At 40.7% G+C, this 11,188-nt stretch overlaps 1 long non-coding RNA gene across 1 annotated transcript; it reads right to left on the bottom strand.

Annotated features, from left to right (window-relative positions):
• Window positions 1-2,886: 2,886 nt before the first annotated feature.
• LOC109285854 (uncharacterized) lies at window positions 2,887-6,033 on the bottom strand. Its single transcript, XR_002093749.2, has 3 exons — window positions 5,971-6,033; window positions 4,080-4,147; window positions 2,887-3,029 (listed from the first exon to the last, which is right to left on the bottom strand). It is a non-coding gene; the product is annotated as an uncharacterized LOC109285854 (long non-coding RNA).
• Window positions 6,034-11,188: the final 5,155 nt, after the last annotated feature.

Below are 11,188 nucleotides of genomic sequence, written 5' to 3'. Positions count from 1 at the left end.
GCCAGGCCCTTTGCCCCCTGACACCACCATCCAGAGCCCAGGGCTGACCCCCACTGACTCCTGCCAGCCTGGACCTGCTCTGCCCTGGCTCAAGTTGCTGCTATACCTGGCGCATGTGTAGACACTGTGCCTGGGAGCAGTTTACTCCAGCTCAAACAGCTCCAGAGCTTATTGCTTCACATTAATTGTGCATGCAGATGCACCCAGTGAAGAACCAAAGTAATCCCCAGGGTCATAAGCCATCTATATGGCGGAGATTAGAACTGAATAGCTAGATCACCTGATTCCTAGCTCCTTGCTCAAACCTTTAGATACTTTTTCCACTCTTGATCCTACTTACTGCTTGGGAATGTTCTGGATGCATCACACTCATAAGCAGATGCCTGGTAGAAAAACTGTCAAATAAATCAAGACCTTAGCTGAATGAGACAGGACAGTTAAGTGCTACCATCAACACAGTAACTCAGCCCCTTGCCTTGGCTAGAGAAAGCCAAGACTTTATATGCATATCTGCTTGTGGGGACGCACACATAGTGTAAACTCCTATACATCTTTCAATTTTGCCAATACACTGATTTTTTTCAAAACCACCCTCGTTTCCAACACCTGGAAATGCTGCTGACCTTGCACAATCTTATTATTTTTTCTTCTTCTTACAACATATTCATTATTGTTCTGGCACCTCTGGTCTCCTCATGAAACCAGTGAAGCATGAAATGCCTCTGTGCAGAGTAATATTTCATATTTTGTACCTTATGTATTAATTACTTTTCTGTTTTCACCATCTCTGCAGGCAAAATTAACCCACACCAACCATAAAAAGCACTATCAAGTCAGGGAAAGGAAAAACAGTAACCTTTTTATCCATTTTCTGCCTGCAGATTTTTTTTAATGTTTTATTTATGTATTTAATTTTTGCAAAAGAAGGCTTTTTCTAAGCCGATTTCCTAAACCATACTCTATTCACTCCATTCAAAACTGGCATAATATAACTGATGGGAAAACATTACTGGTGGGAATTTTGAAACAGCATGGGAAACTGGCTGAATCGTTGTGCCCCTGTCACACTGAAGGAGAGGACAATATGAAAGGTTGATCCGTCACTGAATTGTTCTAGTAGTTCACCACTATAGCAGTGGACCACAATGGAGTTATGTTATGAAGTGAGGCAATTGTGAATCAGAAAGTATTGCATCCTCAGCTGGTTTACACAGGCAGACGTACATCACTTTCAGTGCAGCTATGCCAGCTTCAGGGGTTGCCAACTGTCATAAAACAAACAGTAAAACTCATGATATTTGGAACATTCCTTAAAGTCTACACTTCAGGAGTCATGTGAATATGGGAGACTCTATACTTATTTAAACAATGAAAAAGTAAGTTGCTAGATGCCCAAGTTCTGGATGATAGCTTGAGAAAATTAATTCTGAAGGCTCACTATCCAAAACGCAAATAAAAGAACAAAATTATTTTTAAGATTTGGTCACAACTTTGAATATTCATAGTTGGTACAATACCACTGAAGATCATCTCCCTTTGTATGCCTGTCTAGGAAAAAAAATATCCTACCTCCTTTAAACAATTCTTTTTTTTTTTTTAAGTAAGTATTCCTAACTTTGAGAGATTGTTTTGTACATATTTTACATAAGAATAGCTATTTTGTATATGCTTTCTGTGAAGGGAGAAGCACTGGGCATGGAGGAAGTTCTGGGGATTGCAATCACCCCACACTTACCTCAGGTGAGACAGGAGCACAGCTGGAGCCCAGAGCGCCTCACAGCATTTCTGTAGCAAATGCTCCATCCAGATTGGTGGTGAGGAAGCCAGAGCAGTACTTCCAGCCCCAGAGATGGGTAGCCAGGGAGAGCCCACAGCATCTGAGCAAGGAAGATGCTGGAGGATTCTCCTGCCTGCACCAGCCTGCAGCAAGCTGCAGTAAAGAAGTGCACGGCAAAAGGCACAAGTGGTCAGATGACCACCACTGAACACAGGCTTGTCAACAGAACACTGGGTTAAACTCAGTGCCCAAGGAAATGAATAGTGTGTAACCTGGGAGCCCAAGCCTTCACTGAGTGAGAAAGTCGACTCAGCTGGCTTGAGTTTTAGTAGTCCCAAATAAAAAAATCAAGCTAAAGAAAAAAAAAAGGAAACATGAATTGATGAAGGGGGATTAACCCCGAGTAAATGTGCAGACTTAAGTTGATAGTCTTTTTTTTGGACTGCTAAATGAATTGATAGGGGAAAGGGATCAACCCCAAACGAATGCATGAATTTAAGTTCATTTTGTCATTTGAGACTGCTAAGGAATTGACACTGAAGATGAGCCCTGAATAAGCATTGGGTCAAGATAGGACTGGCTCACCAACTGACTTCTATTGACGCAACTAGAAGGGCCTCACCAGGACCCCAGCAACATAGGAGAACAATCATACTTGTGACAAGGGGTCATGACCCAAAAGAACTCACATAACATCTAGGACATGGTAAGTGTAGGGTATAAGGGGAGGCCAAGCCCCATGAAGAAATCCCTCCTAGGTACAGGCCTGGACCTATCAGCCAGCAGAACCAGCTCCCAACTTAAAAAAGATCAAAGTCATGGCCAGCGAGAAAGATAACACTGGAGGAGCAGTTGTGATAGCACTGGTCCTCATCCTGGCATCATCCTCTGGTAAGACATCAGGCCAAAAAGGGCCTAGGTCACACAGAACCTATGCCTGACGCTTACGTATGTGTGTGAGTAAGAGTAGCTGTTATGAATAGAAAGGCGGTCTTTATAACTAACACAAGCTAAATTAAAATAGTACCTCATCCACTTACTTTTAGGAACTTTTGTACATAAAATAGTAGACTAATTAAGAATAGGGATACACATGCTACCATTGGACCACATTCTGATGCCTTTAATCACCCTCTCATTATTCCCTCTTTCTTACACTGCATACTCCTTAAGTAGCCTTGGTGCATTTTACTCACGTTTATCACTGAGTAAGATGCTCCTCAGTGCAAGGGGTACTGCTTTCATTTATAAACTGCAAGAGAAATTTTTATTTCACTGAAAAAGAATCCTGGGGTCCATTTGTGTTCTTTCATAGGCAATGCAAAATTTAAATGTGTAATTAGCCTGCAAATGAAAGCTGTGGATTTTACACTAGATTATGCCCCCCCCCTCCCCTTTTTTTTTTCAATGTCACTCATTTGGGCTGAATTGAGAAAATCAAGTGTGACATTTTGTTATTTGGGAGCTGTGTCAAGAAGTTATGAAAGTGCTGTAATTTACAGTGAAGAATAAAGCTAACCTAACAGTCCACAGCTCCACTTTGCTAACACAATATACGTCATTGGTCAGTGAAGAGCCTCCAAAAAGAACTCCTCTGCACAAGAAACTTTATTAGCATTAACTTAATGAGAAATGATTCGTTTAAAATTGGTTCTCGTTACTATATCAATAGGCTCAACTTGCTGCTATTTACAATTCTATGATTCCCTAGTTTCTGCATAAATTAAGATCTCTGTAAGACATGAAAACATTTCTGAAGTTGCTGTCTTTAGCATTTGGTATAATCTCAAAAGGATTTGGATGCTTAATACCTATGAAAATCATTCAGAACATACTATCAAATTTATTAGGACACCTTTGAAAACCCTCCCCTAAATGTACTTTATAAATTAAATCAGGCTCACCATCCATTTACTGCTTTAAGTAGCCACTAACATGAACTTTCAAACATCATTTAAAATGAAAAAGCATGTTAAAGTTATGCAGTAGAGTTTCTTTGAGCAGCTAATTTACAGCTAAATTCTTCTCTGAGAAATTCACTACTGAGTTCAGGGAGTTATGCATATTGACCTCATCTCAGCACAGCACTTAACCAGATGTTTCATTTTAAGCAGTGACTTAAGGACATCTCTATTCCACACAACACTTAATGCAGAAACTGCAGGTCTCAAGCACATTCTGTAACACATGGTTAAATGGTTTGCTAAATCAGAGAGAGCAAACCTGAGGCCAGAAACTGACCTGAAGAGTGTTTGTTAAAGAGGCAAGGTGAGGTAATGCAAAGTTAAAATGGGGAACATACCATCATATTTTCATTGCTCCCTACTCACAACGATTTGTTTCAAGAAAATCATGGAGGTTGCTTAAGATCTGTAGGAAATTGAAGATATTCAGTCACTTCTTATTTATAAGTTTCATCCTAAACATATTTGAGATTATATGAACACTTACACCTTGATATTACTGAATCACATTGATGCATTAAACAATAATAATTATTGTTACCGTGTGTGTGTGTGTGTGTGTACACACATAAACTGACTGACATCTGGAACCATTAATGTTATCCAGATAAAAATATTGATTAAAGTATTCAATCAGGTTCCATAAAATAGCAAACATATTCATATGCTGGAAAGATGTGGGCAGAAAAATTAATTGGCTGGCAGTTCATTCTGCCTTTAATATTAGACATAAGAGTAGTCCCATCTACTTAAATGAAGCAAATGTCAAAGTCCAGTTTCGATACATTGCTACATCAGAGGAGGTTATGAAATTGCTAAAATGAACAAACAGTGTATTGGTTATGCTTTTATACTAATGTTGAAAAAAAAACAAATAAAGCAAAAACATTATAGTTTGTATTGTCAGCATCCTAAAAGAAATAACCTTCCACAACTTTCCAACTAACGACAAAAAATAAATAAATAAATCAGAAATACACACACTTCTTTTTCACTTTGTGGGTTTGTTTGTCTGGTTTTTTGCTCCAATACATCCTTCTAATTCCTTATGGCAGTGTGAAAGTAAATCGCTGAACAAGAATTATTTTTAATACAGATCCATTTATGAACAAATAGCACTATTCTGCTAATGGTTAAAATGCTGAAATGTTTATATTACTAACATCCTCAGAAATTTATTGCAGTTAGCAATTTGGAATAGTCACCAGACAGAAATCATGTCACATGATTTATACTTCCATGCAAAATCTTTACTAAATCGGGCCTCATAAATTTGATCACTTAATAATTTACTGCTAAATTTCTTCTTTTAATGAAAGGAGAGTTAACATGATGGTTATTAATGCTATTTTTAGTTAGTTTTAAATTATGTCATTATAATAAAACATTCTATTTAATTTTTTAATATTTCAACTCAAAATTAATCTTTTAAGTCTTTAATTCTAGTCAGTCTGCATAAAATTACAAGGTATTGTAACACCTATTGTACACGAATCTTTCTGTAATGCACCTGACACAGAGGAGACTCTAGATATGTTTCAGCGTATAGGCCATGAGTTACAAGTGTTCTTCCTATTGGACAGATTATAGCTTCCAAAACTCCTTATGTGAGAATGTCAGCTTGCCCCAGTCCTAAGGGTCTAAAAATGACAAATGGGAAATTAAGACAAACAAAAGAAGATACTTTTACAAAAGTTCAGGGCCAAATACCTGGTATCTCATTTGTTTTGTTTGTCCAAGTCTCACATATGAATACATTTCCAAGTACTACATGGCAATGTATAAGTAAATTTTGGCAACTTACTCATAGCTGTATGTATTCAATGAACTGACAGGTGTTGCAGATTTTTCAGCTCACAACTTAAGACCACCATCTACTGGCACTGTCCATAGCTGCAAAGACTCTCAATCTAAATCCCAGCAAGAGACTGCCTAGAGGATACATGAGAACCAATCTGATGGAGTAGTTTCTGGGTGAAGTAACAGTTTTCTGACGTCCTTAAAAAGGAAGGTATTTACTGAGCTGAAGGCTTACCTGCACAAAAGCTCCTCTCACTGAAGTTGAGGAGCTAAGTCATAACAGTATTTTTAAAATACCTTTGTATTACTACAGTCTTCAAGGTTGTCAGAGGTCATTCCAACCTTCAGCATAATTTAGGGCAACCTCAGGGCTTCTCTACTTTAAGCCACCTTTCAAGGCCAAAGGGCCATTAAACAATCAAGACTCACCAGAATCCAGTGGTAGTTTTCCAAACAAGACTTCCGTCATCCTAGAAAATCCTGGCATGTTCTACAAAGAACAGGAAAGAGGGTTACTTAGGGTTGGCTATACCAACTGATCCTCCCATTCCCCCCACATGACAGAAATCTTCACACATTCAGCTAAGACATCTTTAGGACTGCTTTGAAGATCTTGAACAGCACAAAGCAATCTTATCAGTATAGAAGATCTGGCCCAGTATATTCCATAAGGCCTTCCCACATACACACTAACATCCACCCATCATTCTTCAGGACGTTCCTCCTTTCAGTAATATTTTATGGGTCCATGTAAACTAGGCAAGATGCTATAGCTTGGCACTTTACACTTGAGCCACTTGTGGCCAAACTGTCAAAATTTATGCTAGTGCCCGGAAAGAGAAAGATGCCCTAGGTCTTCCGGTTCCTTTAAAACAATGACTTAAATATTATTTCTACCTGCAAAGGCCCCAAATACAGCTCAGACTGAAATTATCCCTGGTCTGTCTTGCATTTTCATTTCTCCCACATGGTTTCCTCGTGCATCTCCCCACATTCCAACTGATAAGCAAAGTTGTTTTTGGCTGCTGTTAACATTTCCTTCAGATAGGCAATACACAGCCCTCTGCATCTCTGAATGTGAAGTTCATCAGCTACCGTAGCCCTCCCCTTTGTCAAACAGTGAAACATTGTTATACCTATAAAAGTGATCCCATCTAACCATGAATTTGGATTCCAGAGGTTCTGGGGAACCCATTCAATGGCACTGAGATATTTCCATTAGGGAAAAGGCCAAGACACAAAATATGAATCCATGTTTCCAGTTCCCTTGAAATCAAAATGCCTATCCAAAGCACAGGTTTTAAGTGTGCCACCTTCTGGCAGCTGGCTCCAAAAAACAAAACATTTCAATAGGCTCTCACGTTTAATCCATCAGCCTAAATTTTAGAGGTCTGTTCATTCAGTGTAGAAGGCCCCAAAACTGATCCTCCATTGAGTATGTGGTATCTGTCTGTATGTGGGACTGCTAGATCATGAGTTTTAATTCAATTCATTGTAGACACAGAGGTCAAACAGAAAAATGTACTGAGCATCCAGGTTGGTCTCATATTTCAGTAACATTAAACTCCAATGTGTTAGCTGATGATCATCTTTAATTTCCATCAGCTACACACATATAGACTCTGTACTTTCCAGAAAACACCCAGCTTTGACACTGCAGGGAATGAATGGTGGTTACTTGCTTCATTCTCCTTTAGAAGAACATAAAAGAAAAAAAAAAGAAACCTGAAACAAAAAACTCCCCCTGCCCAAAATTACTGATGGTCAGATCTTCACCCAGTTTAGATTACTTCAGTGTTGCTTGTACACCAGTTTATACCATCCAAGGATTTGAACAAACATGTCTCTTATAGCTACAATGAGCTCAATTCTCCTCAAATTTACACCACTTTGTATTAGTGCAATTTCTCTGACAGCAGTGGAGCTTGCCTTGGCTTGCACTGGGATAAATAAGAGCAGAGTGAAGCCCATTAACTTTTCTCTAATGTTGTTCTCTTTAAAAACAAACCCAGACCATAGTCATTAAGTCCCCTATTAAACCTTCCAGTATTCCTTCATGAAAACTCCCCTGGCTCTAATTGCAGCCTTCAAACTCAGTGCCTCTTCTTCTGCGTTCATTGGCTGGAATGTGACAATATGAATCTCAGGGTTCAGAGGCTACTGCTGCAGTAGAAACTAGTGGGGTCTTCTCAGCATAGTAGGGACTTCTCCTTCTCCCCTGTCACTATAGGATGGGAAACCTGGCTGGGCAATAAAACATCACTCAACATTTGCAACTGGAAGTGTAAATGGACACTTGTTGAAGAATTTAATGGGATGTTTGTCTGAGGTAGGATAGTCCAGGCAACACAGGAATGGTACTAGTTAGCTGTGGAGAAGGGAAAGAGGCACATAACGGTGCCTATGATGGTTAATTATTGTTTGCTTAACTGCAAAAACTACAAATGAACTAATCACAATCTGATTTAAAACATACCACAAATCAAAACACTTTACCAATTAATTAGCATCCATTTCCACTACAAGGGTTTTCTTCAAGGAAACTGATATTTTTTAAAGAACTATCCTATTTGAATAATCAATATTTATACAACTGCCAATAAAAATCTCTTCTGGCAGTTTAAAAGTATAGAGTGTAACTTCATAGCATATACTGGATTTTCTTGCATAGCACATGCCCCCAAATAAAGCATGCATCTTGTTTAAACCAAAATGAAGAAAAAAAGATTTTTTTTCCTGAATTACGGCTGCACAGAGCAGGGACATAGCCTACTTTTCAGCTGACTTGCCCTCCCTTTCCTGCTTAAATAAAAGCTGAAACCCTAGCTGCTGCTGAAGACTGGTCTCCATGGATAGCTCTATGATTCTGAAAAGAGGCAAAGAATCTCCAGGGCTATGAAATAGGAGGAGACCAGGAACAGACAGAAAAAATAACTTAAAAAACGTTAGCTTGATTAGTGAAACATCAAGATTAAAAAGTGTCACAACCAAATTAAGTAGTGCCCATGTCACAAACAAGTAATAACCATTTAAAACAGTTTTTTCTGCACTAGGTTAACTAAGGGTTAACAATAATGATAGTAACCGCTTTTTTCTGCGCGTGTCAGAAAGAAATTTATTGCTGCGCCACTAACAGAGATAAAAACTTTTGCCTTCTTTGCTTTATATAAATCATTATAATTGGTCAAAGAAAACAAGGAGTAACCCTGTGAAAATAACACCCTAGCGAAGACCGCTAGATAATTGGCGATTCTAATTAGATTTATGACGTGGTGAAAAACAATTGGCTATCATACAAACAAAACCCGCTTACATTTTTCGCAAAGTCGAAGACAACTCTGCCCACACCTTGGAGTAAATCTGACTATTTGATCAGTTGTCAGCGTCTTCCCGCCGCGACCTCCCTGGCGTACCCTTACCCCGCATGCCCGATAAGCCGACCGCCGGCCCGTATATATATATCTGCAGAATAACTGAACAACGATCTCTAAGCTGTAACTAACTAAGTATCTCTGACCTCCGTCTTACACCACCTTGACGTGAGTAAACAATCTTGCTTTGCAACCGATAAGCGTCTGCCTAATTAATTCCACTCCACGCGTCACAAGTACCCGCCTGACGGCCTTCTAAGGCCCCGGACCCTTATCTGCCCGGGTGGGAGTCAGGGAGAGATGCTGGCCGGCTGCCCTGGGTCCCAACAAAAAGGAGAGATGATCATGAACACCTTTGGAGTAAAGAACAATAAGCCAGTAAGTCAACTGACTTCCTCAGTTGCCTGAATAATAATGCTACTGCTGCTACTCTGTGAAGCAAGAATCTAAGCAGAGTGCTTCTATTCTGGCCAGAAAATCTAGTTCTCCCCTCAGAACACACACTCCAGTTTTATAAGGCTGATTTTCAGGGAAAAGGTATGTGTGAAAGTAAAGGCTATATTTGTAGCTTAAGTTTTAAAAACGCAGTCCAGATTTAAATAGCAATAGATTTGAAGCCAATTGAAACACTGTACTTCAAAATACTATGAATTAGCCTTGTGCTCTGTATTCTTTGAGGAGTTTTAAATCTGTGATCCAAATTTGAGGGGCCATTATTATCACTAAAAGCCAAATTTTAAAAGTATTTAGACACCTAACAGGAATGTACTCATCAGTAAGAGCATGGGGTGTACATCTGCACATTCTACCGGGAGGTACACAGGCATCACAAGTGCTCAGGCTTGGAAAACTTTTACCTTAGCAGTAGCTGCAACATGCACACATGCCTTCAACTTCATGCCAAGGATATAGAGGGCTCCCTCTCAGGTGCGTATTCCCTCTCAGGTTCAGAAGCCAGGAGTGGCAGGGACTCTGAGGGGGAGGGCATGGAGGGAAGGAGGTGAAACATGCAATATGGGCAACATATGTCAAACAACTCCAGTTGCTTGTCGGTGACTTCTTTCTTCTCCGAGTGCTTGTCCATATGTGCATTCCAGTGAGGGCAACTCCAGAGCACTGCCCAGTCCACTCAGAGGTGGATCTTGGGTGGGGAGGGGATTGGAGCTTTCCTGTTGCAACCCTGGCCAGCAGCCAAGGGCACTCCAGCAGCCTCTGAGGAGGCTGACAAACCACCCCTCTCCCCAGTCCCTGCCTTTTGCCAGCTTCGGGGCTGTCAGCATTGAGGAAGCTGCTGAACCACCCCTCCCTCCCAGCTCTGGGGATGTCAGCAGAGGTGGAAGGGGGAGGGGGGCAGCACAGAGCTTCAAGCTGGGTTTTGCCTGGCCAGAGCTGGAGGGTGGGGGGGGATGTGGAATGGAGCCCCCTCACCTTGCAGTCTGTCCCCCCCAGCTATCCCAGCTGGAGTACTGGGTGGGGGGAGCTGGGCCAGCAGGAGCTCCATTTCATGCACACACACCCCTCCAGCTCAGGCCTAGCAAAGCAGCTGGCAGCAGCTGCCTCTCTCAAGAGGCCCAGCCAGAGTTGGGGGGATTGGGGAGGGGGGTTGTTGACCAGCCCATCCCTGCCCCCACATGGAAAATTAATTCTTGAAGAAACACCAATTCCCTAAGGTGCTCTGATTTAGAGTGCCTTTATCTAATACCCAATTTGACAAGAGTTAATTTTTCATGTGATCAGCCATATTAAAGGCACTCTGCAGCTGTGCATGTGTGTTATGTCATGGCTGTAGAGTGCTTTCAAGGGCATGATCATGTGAAAAATGTAACTTGTGTAAGCACCCTTTGAGACCTAAATGGAACGCTATTAAAAGGCTGATTTGCCAAACATAGCATCCAATCTAGAAGCCTAAACTGTAGTGTGGTGCTTAACAAAGACAGGTGTGGAGCTCCAGGTTGCTGCTTTGAAAATGTATGGAATAGACACATTCTGGATGGAGGCCATTGAAGACACGTGGGCTCTACTGGACTGAGCGACGCTCAGTCTGAGATCCATTTAGGACAGCCTTTGAGTAGAAATTGCTTAGCTTTTCAATAGTTTAGCTATAGCAACAAATAGCCAAGCAATTACCAGAAAGGTTTACTTTTAAGCAAATAAAAGAAAAGAGTTTCCTTCACGTCCAATAGAAGCAGAGATGACTTAGCTCTCACAGAGTGAAACCTGGGGAAGATGACTGATAAGTAACTTTGCTGAGCATGATGAAATTCCATGACTATCTA

Source organism: Alligator mississippiensis, chromosome 2, assembly GCF_030867095.1.
Source record: "Alligator mississippiensis isolate rAllMis1 chromosome 2, rAllMis1, whole genome shotgun sequence".
Classification (NCBI taxonomy): domain Eukaryota; kingdom Metazoa; phylum Chordata; order Crocodylia; family Alligatoridae; genus Alligator; species Alligator mississippiensis.
Note: the sequence above shows the minus strand (reverse complement) of the source record. Positions and strands in the feature narration are given on the sequence as shown.